Source organism: Manis pentadactyla, chromosome 3, assembly GCF_030020395.1.
Source record: "Manis pentadactyla isolate mManPen7 chromosome 3, mManPen7.hap1, whole genome shotgun sequence".
Lineage (NCBI taxonomy): Eukaryota > Metazoa > Chordata > Mammalia > Pholidota > Manidae > Manis > Manis pentadactyla.
In genome coordinates this window covers 190,114,417-190,128,054 of record NC_080021.1, presented here as the reverse complement: position 1 = coordinate 190,128,054, position 13,638 = coordinate 190,114,417, and the positions used below count along the sequence as shown (strand labels likewise).

At 46.3% G+C, this 13,638-nt stretch overlaps 2 long non-coding RNA genes across 3 annotated transcripts in view; one reads left to right on the top strand and one right to left on the bottom strand.

Annotated features, from left to right (window-relative positions):
- The window catches only part of LOC130683016 (uncharacterized), a 473,713-nt gene that overhangs the window by 432,560 nt on the left and 27,515 nt on the right, over positions 1–13,638 (top strand). The window lies entirely within an intron of this gene.
- LOC130683017 (uncharacterized) overlaps positions 7,023–13,638 on the bottom strand; it is a 32,240-nt gene continuing 25,624 nt past the window's right edge. The window contains exons 2-3 of the long non-coding RNA XR_008996567.1: positions 7,604–7,706; positions 7,023–7,233 (exon numbers count right to left, since the gene is read on the bottom strand). This is a non-coding gene — a long non-coding RNA (uncharacterized LOC130683017). The remainder of the gene's footprint in view (positions 7,234–7,603; positions 7,707–13,638) is intronic.

Here is a 13,638-nt window from a genome sequence, read left to right as displayed (position 1 = left end):
AAGCCTTTTCTGATACGTTCAGCTAGCCCCAGTGCCTAGAAGACTTCCTGGTACTTACTAGTTACTCAATTAGTGGTTACTGAATGAGTCAGTTAATTAAGATGCATTTTTCTGCTGACTCAGTGATGGGATTAAAATCTTTCCCATCACAGTATTATGGCCACTCACTACCAATAGTCAGAATTGAGACAAGGGATAAAGACTTTTCTCTCTGCCTAACTTCCTCAATCTCCCCATTTTAGAGTTGGGGAAACTGAGGCCCAAGACAAGAGACAAGCCTCTCTCAAAGCCACAGATTGAGTGAGGGGCAGAGCTGGGACTGGTACCAGTTCCTTCCACCCCTCCATCCTGCCCACCATATAGCCATGCTGGAAAGAACTGTCCTAAACCGTGAGCCACAAAGCAGAAGAGCAGGCCCATTGTGCTCCAGGAGCTTGCCTATGAATTACGCACCTAATTACCAGCTGCCTTTTCTTCCTATTCTGTGGGTAAAAAGTCTGATCACATATAAGAGTCTCCCTGTGTTTCCGTGGATACAAAGTGATCCTAATTTCAAACTCCCTTGCAAATGGTAAATGAGTGAACTTAATTTTAATAAAAACAAGTAAAATCATACATGTGAGCTTAATAAAATCTAATTTGGGCAATTTGAAGCTCATAAAATAAAACCTTTATGTAAAAACTAGCAATTAGCTTTATGAAACAATACAGTGAACCTTTGGCATTGGGGAGGGTTGGGAGCCAGAGGACTCCAGGGATAAGGAAATGTGGCAAGAATGAAGGAAAGCTACAGAGGCAGGGTGCATGGTTCTTAGTGTCAGAGGATTTGAGTTCAAGTCTCCAAGCTACCACTTAGCTCTGTCACCTTGAGCAAGTCACTTTCCCTCTCTAGACCCCAGAGTCCTCATTTTTAAAATGAAACTTATAAAACCTACTCTGTTTAGCAGGATAAGAAACTGAATAGGTGAAAACTTGGTAAAAGTATCCAACAATGGTTGTTACATCATCTCACCCACCCACGTTCTTCCCAGCAAGGACATTCATGAACCTGGGGTCAAGTGCCACGGAGGTGAACTGGAGGACAAATGTGTGACCTTTCATCACCTTGCATTAAGACATGGGGGATCTAAACAGGCTGCAAGAGATGACTCCCAGAGGTGGATGACAAGAACCAGAAGCAAATCCACGAGTCAAGCTGAGCCTGGCAGAGGACCTGGGCATCTCAACAAATGCTCACCATGGCCCACACACATCTGCTCCAACAAATCCCCTTCACATGCAGACCTTTGCAGGCAGGCTGTATCACACCCATTTTACGGATGAGAAAAATGAGCCCCTGGGAGGTGCTGCAGGTAAACACAGGCCTCAGAGCTAGGTGTCCCAGACAAGACACAAGCCAGGTTTCTAGATTCCACTCCCCAGCCTGCTCACCATCCCACACCACAGCTACAAAAGCTCCTGACCATGAGACTCAGCTCCTGGGCTCTGGCATGTCTCCCCTTCACCAAGGGCACGCGCGGCTTCTAGCTGGGAGCCACATCTCCATGGCACGCAGTCTTGTCACTGAGGCCCGAGCAAGCAGTGGCTTTTCCCCGTCTCTCTCCTGAGCAACCACCACTCCAGACAGAAAGCAATTTTTTCCTAGTGCCTTCCCAGAAGCAAAGTGGGTAATTAATTGCACTGAATAACACATTAAATGTACTAATAATTGGGTAGTCACAGCAAAATGATTACTTTGAAGAAATATTACCAATTCTCTGTTGTACTTAACATTTCTCCTTATTTATCATTACCATTTTAATCAATAATAGTCACAATACTAATAAATCCATCTTATTTTTAATTGTGTTCAACTGGATGTACCAGTACTTGACTATACTGAGCATACTTCATTATTTATATTAATTTAAGATCACTTAAAGGCAAATTACATAGTTTGTACTTTCAAGTAGGTGGGTAATTATGACAAAGTTTCTCTAGATTCAGCATTTTCATGCACTGAGGACTGTGAGGCATTAGATACCCTTTTCTGCTAGGTTCAGGGGTCAGGCATGGAGGAGATGAAGAAAGACTCTCAAAGTCCCCACTTGAATTAGCATATCCTGCCCTTTATAAAATGGCTCAGGTCTCTGAAAGTATGATTAATAGCTCTATGGCTTTGCCTTTACTTATGCTGTCTAGTCAATAACGCAGCATTTGACCATTCATTCACCAATACCAAGGGCCAGACACTGTGCTAGGTACCAGCAGATGGGGAGGTAAATGAGTGAGAGGAGATAGGAAGTGTCCAGGGGCCCTGAGAGAGGTGCAGATAAAAGGTGGCAGGGGTCAGCGGGCAGAGGTGGTCACTGACATGTAACTGAACAACTCGGGGAGTACTTCCGGAGGCAGAGGCATGTTTCTCAGTTTTGAAGGTTGGGTAAGATTTGGCAAGGAAGGGGGCAGTAGGCCCCAGCTTTGGCAGGGAACCAGGTAGGAGTTTCCCAGCAGAGTGAGGGTTTCCAGGGGTAATGGCACAGGTGATAGTAGAGAAGGACAGGAAGAAAGGACATGGCAAGAGTAAAATGGATCATCAGACGTGGCTTTGATTGGATGACTGGGGGCAAGTGATGCCAGAATGGAGGAGGAAGAAGCCAGGTTCAGGAAGAAGATGGGTTTTTTAGGGACACACCAAGTTTGAGGGGCTGTGGAGCAGCCAGGTGGAGACACACAGCAGATAAAGCAGAGAGCTGCCTAAACAGAGGAGTGGTAGACACTGCAAGGAGAGTATGAGGACCTCAGAAGAGCAGCCCAGGGAGAGCACAGGGACAGTCAGCACCCGTGCCTCTATGGGCCTCACTTTACCTGCACATCCATGTTCACGTTCACAGTCCTGCAGTCTGTGGGCCTCCTGGGAGGGCCCAGCCTAGGAAGCTCTTTCTCTCCTTTTCTGCCCAGGGCCTGGCCTACAGGGCATATCTTTGGAATCAAGCTGTTTTGAGTTGAAACTACACACGGGCTGTGTTACCACTGGCCCAGTTTTGTGAGGCCATCCAAGTGCCCAAGGAAGCAGGGACAGGAGCTACATGCAGAGCAGTGGTTCTGGGGCCACAGGGGTCGGCCACTGTCGGTCTTGGTCTCCATGCCCCCCCGCAGAGTAGGGATATGGCGGTCCTGGCACCCACAACAACTTGCAAGGATGGTTGCAACTCATGCTAATGATTTCTAAAAACCTAGAAGTTGTAAAGGAGAGGAATTTGATGGGAAAGAGGCTCCACCTCCTGGTAATATTCAAAAGCAACATTTTCTTCAGCACTTTACAGTTGATAAGCTTGTGTCCGCCTTTAAAGTCTCATTTAGCTCCGTATCTTGATCTGGGTGGTAGTTACCTGAGTATATGCATATGGTTAAAAATTAGCAAGCTTGCAGTTAAGATTTAGGCATTTCATTCTATGTTAGTTATATGGCAATAAAAAGTGATAAATATGTAAGTGGATAAATAAATAACATCTCATTTCATCCTTGTGCCATCCTATGAAGTCTGCAGCGTTGTTACCCACCAGTGAAGAAACCTGAGGCTGGGTGACTTGCCCCAGGCGCAGGGCTGGTGAGTGGAATGACTAGGAAGCCCAAATTGATGGGCACAGATTCCTCAGGTCTGACTTGGGAAGACTGAGGAAAGAGCCATCATGGTTTCAGAAGACTCCATGGAGGCCTTTGGGGCTGAGACCTACTGCGGCCACCCAGCCCTCCCCTCCCCTGGGGCCCAGGCTTGGCCTGCAAAGGCATTTTCTCTGGATACACATTTCTGCTGGACAGAAATTCAGGGTGGGCAAAATGCCAGGAGCCCCTCACCTCAAGGCCTCCAAGTTGCTCCCTGCTGGCCTCTCAAAACGCCCTTGGGAATTTGTACGGAGTGAATAATACAAAAGGAAATCAGCCTGAGGTTGCCAACAGGTTAGATGTTATGCCTTGTTCACTCAAAAGGGATCAGCAAGCAAGCACCAAAATCTCCGGGATCCTTGGAATTCTGAAAGAGAACAAGGCTGGCTACTCCCTTCTCTGCCTGGTGTGAGAAGCAGTCATAAAGCAAAAACGGGTGCTAGAATGTGAGAAGTAGAAGGATGTGCAAAGTGCTGTGGGAATCTCGATCAGAAAACAACCAGGAGGAGTCAAAGGGTGTGACTTGAGCTGGACTTCCAAGTAGAAACAGAAGTTCAGAGGGCAGAAATGAAGGATGCGCACTGCAGGCATAGCATAAGCCAATGCCCAGAGGTGAGGTGAGGGAGCATCAAAGGCGGGTGGGGAGGGAGGAGTTGGAGGGAGGATAGAAAGGTGGAGGTGGTAAGTCAGAAGGGCCCAGGAGTCTGGTTCCTCTCTCTCTCTACCTGCAAGAACCCAGTCAGGGTACTCTGTGCCTCACAAGCTAGAGGCGAGCTGAGGACGAAGTGCCTGTGGTCTCAGTGGACCTTTAAATTTTCAATCCAGACATGGCAAGCTTCCTTTCTTGAGCTCATGCCCAAGGATTCTGCAGGACTCAGAAATTCTTGAGTTCAACCCCACAAAGCATTAGCAATTTAGCTTTCTCTTGGCTAATCCACTTTGCATTCTCACCCAAGTACTCTGCTCAGCAAAGGCCCATCCTTAGGAACTTGACTTCCTCCAGACTCACAGACCATCTTAACTTAAAAGGAAGCAAACAGTTTCCATATATTCTTTTCCCTGTTCCAAATAGCATAACAAGTTCATGGTTGCAATACTCCTGTGCAACATGCACCTAAAGAGCCTTCTAGAATCATGTTCTGGAAGCAAGACTGCCGTCAGCCAGGCCCTGATTTGCCACACCCTGAAGTGGAGCTCTCTAGTGGTGTCATTCATGTGGTTTATGGTGCTGTCTTTTCTACTTGGGAACTTTTCCCTTTGGAGCCTGAGAAAGTCTGTCCAGTCCATTTCTCTCCAAGTTCCCAGCCTCAAGAGGGGATTGAATCTCTATCGGGTATCAGCTTTCAGTGCGATGAGTGGGCTCTTGGCTTCTGTCTCAATGTCTAGATTCTTGGTCCAGATTCCCAACTGGTGTGACTGATCTACCTGGGGAAAATGTTATTTGACAGACCTGAGGAGCAGAGACTGACCCAGAGCTCTCCAGGGATCAGGCTGTAGACAAGGCTCTGACAACAAGAAAAAAAATTAACATTTTTTGCTCAGGCTAGATGCTCTTGGAACAATATTCTCCAAGCTCTCTAGACCAGGGATTTATTAAGATATAGGCAACTGACTCTGAAATAAACCACACTCGTGGCTTTATGTTCTCACTCACCTCTCCCCACTTAACCTGATACACTCCAGCAGGGCAGGGAGAGGTCTGGACCCGTAGTCTGAAGATGAGAGGTCAAGTCTCTCTGCCACGTTTATTATGAGCTCTTAGGCAAGGCTCCGTGAAGAGCCCATTTTCCCACCTGCAGAATGGATGTGGGAGCAGCTCCTGGCAGGGGTGATTGATTCATTCATGCATTATTCACCGAATTCACTGCATGCCTCCCTGCCAGACCCTATCCTGGAGGCTTGGAGTGCAGAGGTGACTGTAACCTGCCCCTAGGCTCTGGAGGCCTGATGAAGGAATGAATGCCTTGTTGCTTTGTAAATTACACCACAGTGCATCTTAGTAATCAATATCAGTCCAGTGGTCGGACACTCGAATGCTCATGAGAGGAAACTACAATAAGGCTTTGGAGTAAAGGTTTTGGAGTTAGACCTGGGCCACTTACTCGCTGTGTCACCAGCAGGATATCCTTCAGCTCACTGGCTCTGGTTTTTTTCACTATAAAACAGAATCAGTAAGAGCTCTCCCTCAGAGAACTGTTTGGAATAAACAGAATGAGGCACCTAAAGTAGTTTGCAGAACTGGCTGGCACATATTAAGACCTTAACAAATGTGATGATGATGAAGATGAGCAGGATCATTATTTTAAGAGCTTAAGCTCTAGCTCAGCAGCCCCAAACCACTTTCCCTGCCTGGAAGGAGATGCGAGTCGGGAGCTGGAGCGCCAAGCGGGGCGCCTTGGGTGCCACGTGTTGACATGGATTTCTCTGTTTATCCCTCGAGGCTTCCTTTCAGCGTCTTCTTCCCCAGCAGCTGCTCTGTCAACAGTCCATATGCCGCCTCAGCTACAGAGCAGCTTTCAAGAAGGGGCTGCCAACCCTGTAGGAGAACTCTGACAAGGAGTTCAGGGGCACGCGGCCCTGTCATCAATCACTCCGCCCCCTGCGAGCCTCTGGTTCCTTCCCTGCTCCTCCAGCCTCCCCTGAACACCTCCTGGAAGCACAAGTGGGCAGGGGAGAGGCAGGCAGCCGGGGCCTGGTTCCCGCAGGGTGTGCACGTGGCAAGGAGGCCAGCTGGAGGAACAGGAGGGGACAGATGCCATGGGGGCCCAGATTTGTTCCTGCAGGAAGAATGCAAGGAGCTAATTGTCTCATTACCAGGGAGCAGTCTCTCCATGGCCCTGCCATGCCTTGTGGAAAGAACTCCCAGTTTGTGCATGTCAAATAGTGGGTGGGCAGCTCTGGGAAGGAAGGGGGAGGCTGTTCTGGGCCTGGATTTCTTCTAAGCCTGTGCTGCAAAGTAAGTTCTAGTCTGGGTCCTAGGCCTTGGAAATACTGCTTCAAAAAAATTTATCTAGCCTCCATACCCCTTCAGCTTAGTTGAATGTTGGAGAAAACTCCACCTAGTGCCTCCCTTTCCCCCACATCAGCCTCAACATGAACACAGACACACACACACACATGCACTCTGTATGCTCTATATACCCTATCAATGGTCATTTACACTGAGAAGTGATCTGGTTTCCAATCTATTCTTCAACATAAGAAAGTACTTGGGTCCAGGCCTAGCTCTTTAATACACTGCTCCTCAGCCTCTCCTGTGACCTGGCCTTGCTGCGTTGGGCCCCCCAGCTCTGTATCTGTCCATCACAGTCAGCACCACCCTCAGGGGCCAGTTCAAAGTCTACCTCTTCCCTAGGCTTTCATTATATGCGTTTCCTACCTCACTACCTCTAACTTCAGGCCACCTGGTATTAAAAGAACTCACCTTTGGTAGCTGGTTTTACAGATTTCCACCCACACTGTCCCATGTCCTGCACATAATTGACAGGCCTGTGAAGATGGCATGATAATGCAGTTCCCTCCACTTCCCAGTGCAGTCAGATGGTAGATGGGAAGAGCCCACATCAACACGGTGTCCACCTTGAGGGAGCCCTCAAAACAGAGGAGACTAGACCTTAGTTATCAGGCCAGCCCTTGCAGACATAATTCTGAAGTCTTGGCACTTGATCACTACTGGGATCACCCTTTCCAGGCCCCTACCACCCATCCAGAGAGTTATCAGTAGGGACAGCATATAAGAGAGGTGCAGTTACCGTGTGTTTAACCAAAGAGAAGAGGCTTTTTTTTCCTCTCACTTAACAATCTGTATGGCAACCTCACAGTTGCAAGATAGCTGTTCACTTCTAGCCTCATGCTCATTTTCTAGGAGGAGGGGGGAGGGAGGCAATTAACAAAATGGAAGGGGCAACACCTACTTCAGAAAGCAATACTTTCAGGCAATACCCAACAAATCTCCACTTACATTTTAGTGGCCAGAACAGGTCACATGGCTGCACTCAGCTGCAAGGGAGACTGGGAAATGTAGTTTCTCAGTTGGGCACGTTGCCACCTCAAATATCAGGATTCTATTAAGAAGAAACAGGAGAGTAACACAAATGTGTGATTGTGACTTAACGCTATGTCTCCCTCACTAAAGAATACACTCCATGAGACCAGAGAGCATGTGTATTCATGTCCACAGTTGTGTCCCCAGAATCAAGCCCAGTGGATGCTCCATAATTATATGCCAACTGGTGGAATAATGAATATAAGAAATGACTGCTAATGTCATTATTTTTAAAGTCTTCCGAGATCTAGATGGGCTCCAATGCCAGGTCCCTAGAATTCCTGTCAACTCTTTCACAAATGCAGCATTTGCCAAAATTCAAAGACCCCTTCCCCTCCGGCTTCTGATGGTGTCCACCTGCGCTCTCCCTGTGTTACTTAGATGGCCACTAATGCCCATTCTCAGATCAAAGTAAATCAAACCTGCAGCAATTCATTCTGGGATGTAGAATCATATTTTAGCTCATAAATGAATAGCTGATTAAGAAGCACAACATAAAAAGCATTCAACATTGGTACATAGGTACATGTCATCTATAATTACAAGGACAGGATCATGTGTGTCTATGCATAACAATGAACTGGAATTCAAGTTTTTAACGCAAGTATTTACTGCTAGATATATATCATTTTGAGGAAAGCATAGTTTTATATCTCTCAAAAGAAAAGAGACCTGCATAGATAAGAAATACCATCTCCATAAAATGCTGCAAATTTGATAAATGAATAGAATCATAAAATTTAACCAGAAGTGCTCTAGGATGAACAGGTTTTCAAATAGTTAAATTTTTTCTTCAGTGGTAACAAAGAACAGTGCACCCAAATTAGATACAGAAGCCCTTTTCGAAAAATTGCATTTTAGATGAACGGTTTTATAGAAAACTGGCTTTAGTTTAATTAACCAGAGCCAGGGACTAGTGGCCTCTGGAAGGCTAGGGCAGCCCCAGCCCCAGAAGACCCCAGGGGTTCGATGGCCTCTTTTTTCCCCAGTGGACTGCCAGTCTCAGGGCACCAGGTCAGAGCCGGGTTCTCTGTATTCTTAATGACACCCAGCAATGTTGTTGACTAGCCTATGAACAGCACCAGTACAATACACTCGGAATTTCACTGATTCCTCAGACTTGCTCCTTTGAGATAACGGAAGCGTAGCCTTGTGAACCTTAATTTAGGAACCTCAGTTCATCTTCGTCTGTACAACATAAGCAGAAGTAGCCATCCTGCCTGCCTTTTGGGTGTGGTTGTGAGACTTAGATGAGAATAATGTGAAACCGTGGTGTACATGGTAACATGCTGTAAAAGGAGAGGGATTTGGGGGGTCAGTAATGATTTTCATGGGGAGCATGTTAGTGGGATTTGGCGGGGGCTGGGGATTACATTCCCAGCACTGAACATGGAACATCTATTAGATATCAGTGGCATGAAGGCTCAAATAAAGGATATTGTCACACTATCAGAGGCTACATGATGCCCCAGGGTCTGAAAATCTGAGCTCTCATTCTGCATCTGACACTCTCTTGCCCTGTGACTTTGACTTGTTATTTCCATCCTGTAAACCACAGCCTTCTCATCTGAGAAATGGAAGTCTGGAACTAATGGTCTCTGGAGATGCTTCTAGCTCTAAACCTAGTAATTCTGATGCTGCAGAATCCAGAGTCCCAGCATGGGGTCGGATTGGGAATGGGTCAGATGCACATCCCCACAGTCACCCCTCCGAAAACCTCTGAGCCATTTTGGGTGCCCCTGCCTGGCAAGTGTCCATGTCTCTTCTCTGGTTCTCTCTATACCCTTGGGGGTACTTCTCCCACTTGGAACTTCCAGGGCCCCTGGGAGCAGCCAAGATCAGCTTCTCAGAATGCGGCTGAAATGCCACCTCTGCCTCTAATTGTGTGGGAAGGTTCCTGCCCACCAAGAGCATGAAGGATATCAAGATGATACTCCTCAACTTCATCAAAGCAGTTCTAAAAGTCTACAAACAGGTGCTGGCTTTTTAAGAGAAATAACTTCTGTGGTTCCCCACTCTGACCACATTAGTCATTCAAGTGCTGAGGAACAATATAAATTCCTGTCATCCCCGTTTATGTGACTACTAAGATTTATTCCAAGTGACAGGTCATTAAGATTTCTTTATTTTTTTTCTCAGATTCACTGAGAACTCATATTTCTGCTCCATGTTATAGACTGCTACAACTATGTTTTTGGCCAGGGAGTCAGCAATAAATCTGAATTTAATAAACTGACAAAAGATCACTATCCCAGAGACAGTCTGAGCCCCTAGTCTTTGTCTCCTTTTAGAAAAACATTTTTGTAGAGACACCTTCCACATAAAAGCCACATTTGCCACCTAACTGTTCACATCCCCCACTGGATGTCTCACTGGACTGAGGCTGACCGCATCATTGTGGATTGTTAGTCAGAAGGCCTAGTAACAACCGTGGGGGGTGGGGACAGAGCCAGACTGCAGGAGCCACCAGGCCCCGACTGTGACCTTGGCATGTCATCAAATCTGAGCCTCGGTTTCTTCATTTATACATTGGAAATCATGACCTTCCTCCTTCCTACTTCTCAAAGGTACCAGGAAGATCTGATTGAAATGAGGACAGGATGGGAACCTGAGAGACTCTAGACAGTTGGAGAGGAGTGTGCCTGCTTTGTTAGTTTTCCTTTTTCAGCTGGGGCATCTTAGAGTCTTTACTTTTCAGTAAAAAACTGAGTTAGCAGAAATGGACATCGCTCTGTTCTGGCGTCCTTGCACTTGAACCACGGCTGCCCAAGCCTCACCCATGAGCTCTAGACACAGTTAGGAGAACAGTTCTCTGATGTTTTCTGCAAAGCCTCAATCCACTGCAGACTTCGTGGCCACAGGAAGGCTCTAAGAAAGTTCTGGCTGGAACTAGAATTTGCACCAACCTGTCTGTCCACCCCCTACCCAGTTGTGATTGTTTTAAGGGCAGTTCTTGCATAAAGTAGGCCTTTAGGGATGACTATTTGAGAGAATTCCGAATTAATCCATGAGGGCTAATGTTCTGGCTAAACTCCAGAGAGTTCAGTGGCTGGGAGGCATGTCTCCTAAGATCCTAGCATCACTTCCAGAAGGCAGGAAAACTATCCTGAGAAATGAAGGTCCAATTCCTTTCCTACTGGGGCTTTCAAAAGCACCCTCAGAACTTAAACAACTCCACTCCCCAAAGTTGTAGAGCAGAAAAGAACTTTTAGAAGATTACCATGCACACAAATACATCAAGCTCTCTATAAACTTCTGTCTTCAAGCCCTCTATAAACTCCTGTCTGAATTTGTAAATAACAGCCTTATAAAGATGTCCCCAGTAAACACTGGAGGCAGAAATGTATAGACATGTCTGAGAGCTAGTTTCTGACTGGTTGAGCAAAGCTTATTAAAGTTATACTGTGTGCTCTGTCACCCTTTTTACTGTTTTGTCACCTCAGCCATAAACCCCAAACAATTATTTACCAGCCCTGTCCCTGCATGTTTCTGCAGTCTCCAACCAAAACTTGAAGCAAATGGTGGGAAGTTAATCCTATTGACTATAACAAGAAATTTCTCAAAATAGAGCTTTTAAAAAAATAGAATGGGCTTCTCTGAGCAATAATGCGTTTCTCACTACTGGAAGAGGATCTGCTTGATGGTCTAAAGTGAAATCCCTGGAATTGGGTGGGCAGTTGGGTTAGATAACCTACACGTCATTGATTGTAAATCATAAATTCTGGGAATCAAATACATCTATTCCCCTGAAAGCTCTTCTGAAGGCTTAGTGTTTGCCAGGCTGTGTGCTGGGGAGAGATGATGTCAAGCCACCCCCTGGTAATCCTCAGTGAGATCCCAGCTTTTGAGAAGACAGACAAGCCAGCAACTAACTCAAGTGCAAGGCAAAGTGAAGCAAGTGTTAGAGAGAGGTGACTGACAGCCCTCTGTGAGTCTGCAGACGTAGCCGAGGTGAAGAACCACCTGGGACTGAAGAAAGCTGCTTCCGTGAGTCAGCAGGCTCTGGCTGGGGGAACATGGTCCAGACATCATTACGTATTTTACTAAGCTCTTATTTGATGCCAGGCACTAAACAACATGTCATTTAATCTGTATAACAGTCCAATGAGATAGGTACAATTGCTTTCCCCCATTTTACACATGAGGAAATCAAGGGTAGAGAGGTTAAATAATGGCCCAAGGTCACACACCCTCTAAGAGGTCAGGCTCCAATGTGAAGCTAGGCAGTCTGCCTCCAGTCATTTCCCTTAATGAGTGTGCTATTCTGTTCCTGGGGCTACACCCTCTCACTCTCCAGGACTCAGTGTCCCTATGAGAACAATGAAGGGCCAAAGTCTATTCAAATTTAAAGGATGCTTTAATATATAATACACACAACAATGTTTTGTACAGCATTATCTAGTGGGGGGAATTTGAAAATGCACAGTCATTGAAAAGAATGAATGACTTCCATTTCCATTGAAATGAAGAATTGACCAAGGTGTATTAACTGAAAAAGAAAAAATAAATTTGTAGAGAAGTGTCTTTATTTCTTGGGTCATAACATTTTTCTTTTAAGCACTATATATATTAGTTCATTATCATCTAGAAAAGTGTTTCCCAAAGTATGTTTGAAGGAACATTGTTCTTACATCACATGTTTGAGAAAATGAATCTGATGGTCAAACTGTTTGGGAAGAGCTTTGTGCACAGGGCCAGAAATTCTAGTCTGTGAATATTTGGCACGAACTTCTGAGAACCACCACCAACTTAGGACATCAAACATGGGAAACACTCACTTTGTGGGGTGCGTCACACCACCACCAGTCTCCTTCCACCTGTAAGTGTGCCATTCCCAGACAGTAATTAGATTACAGGGGAGGAAATTCCAGAGAATTTCTGAGGTCTGCCCTGCATGCCTTCTCTTGGAAATTCTATCTCTCAGAGAGAAATCCTACCTTAGGGAGCAGTGTACACCTCAGAAGCCATTGCAGTATCTTGGGGGGCAATGGAACTATAAATGCCTGGAGTATAACATAATGAATAATAACTTGGCTTATATACCTCAGTTTTCAGTTTCACTGAATGTGAAATTCCAAAGAGGTCTCATAAATATTCCAAACTCTACTGAAAATATGACCACTTTTTAAATGGACACAGTTTATCTTTCTCTAGTATTTCAAAAATAGGGCAAAAGACCATCCGTGAACCTCACATAGGACAGAAGAAATTTGCTATCCACATTCAATTTTTCATGAAGCAAAATAAATAATCTGATGCTTCTACCCAACTTTTTAAATAAAAAGTTATTATCTTGAAGAGAACCAAGATGGCGGCATGAGTAGAGCAGCGGAAATCTCCACCCAAAACCATATATATTTTTGAAAATACAACAAATACAACTAATCCTAAAAGAGAGACCAGAAGACACAGGACAACAGCCAGACCATATCCACACCTGCAAGAACCCAGCGCCTCGCAAAGGGGGTAAGATACAAGCCCCAGCCCGGTGGGAACTGAGCACCCCTCAACCCAGCTCCCGGCGGGAGGAGAGGAGTCGGAGCGGGGAGGGAGAGGGAGCCCAGGACTGCTGAACACCCAGCCCCAGCCATCTGCACTGGAGCGCAGACACACAGTGCGTGCGTGGGGTGCTGGAAAGTAGGGAAACAGGACAGTAAGACCTGTGAGCGGGTCCCCGCAGGCGGCGCACCCGGGACAAAGAAAAGCGAGTGCTTTTTGAAAGTCTTAAAGGGACAGGGACCCCACAGCTGGATGGAAGTGCCCTGGGACAGCTAGCCCAGCAGCTGTGAATTCCGGGGAACTCTGGGCACCTGAACCCCCACAGCGCAGCTCAGAGGCCCCTCACCACAGTAAACAGCCTCCCACCTGTTCCCCCTCCAATGCAGCTCCGCCATATTGGAGCAGAAGCCTGAGGCAGGCCACGCCCACAGCAACTGCAGAGCTAAATAAAC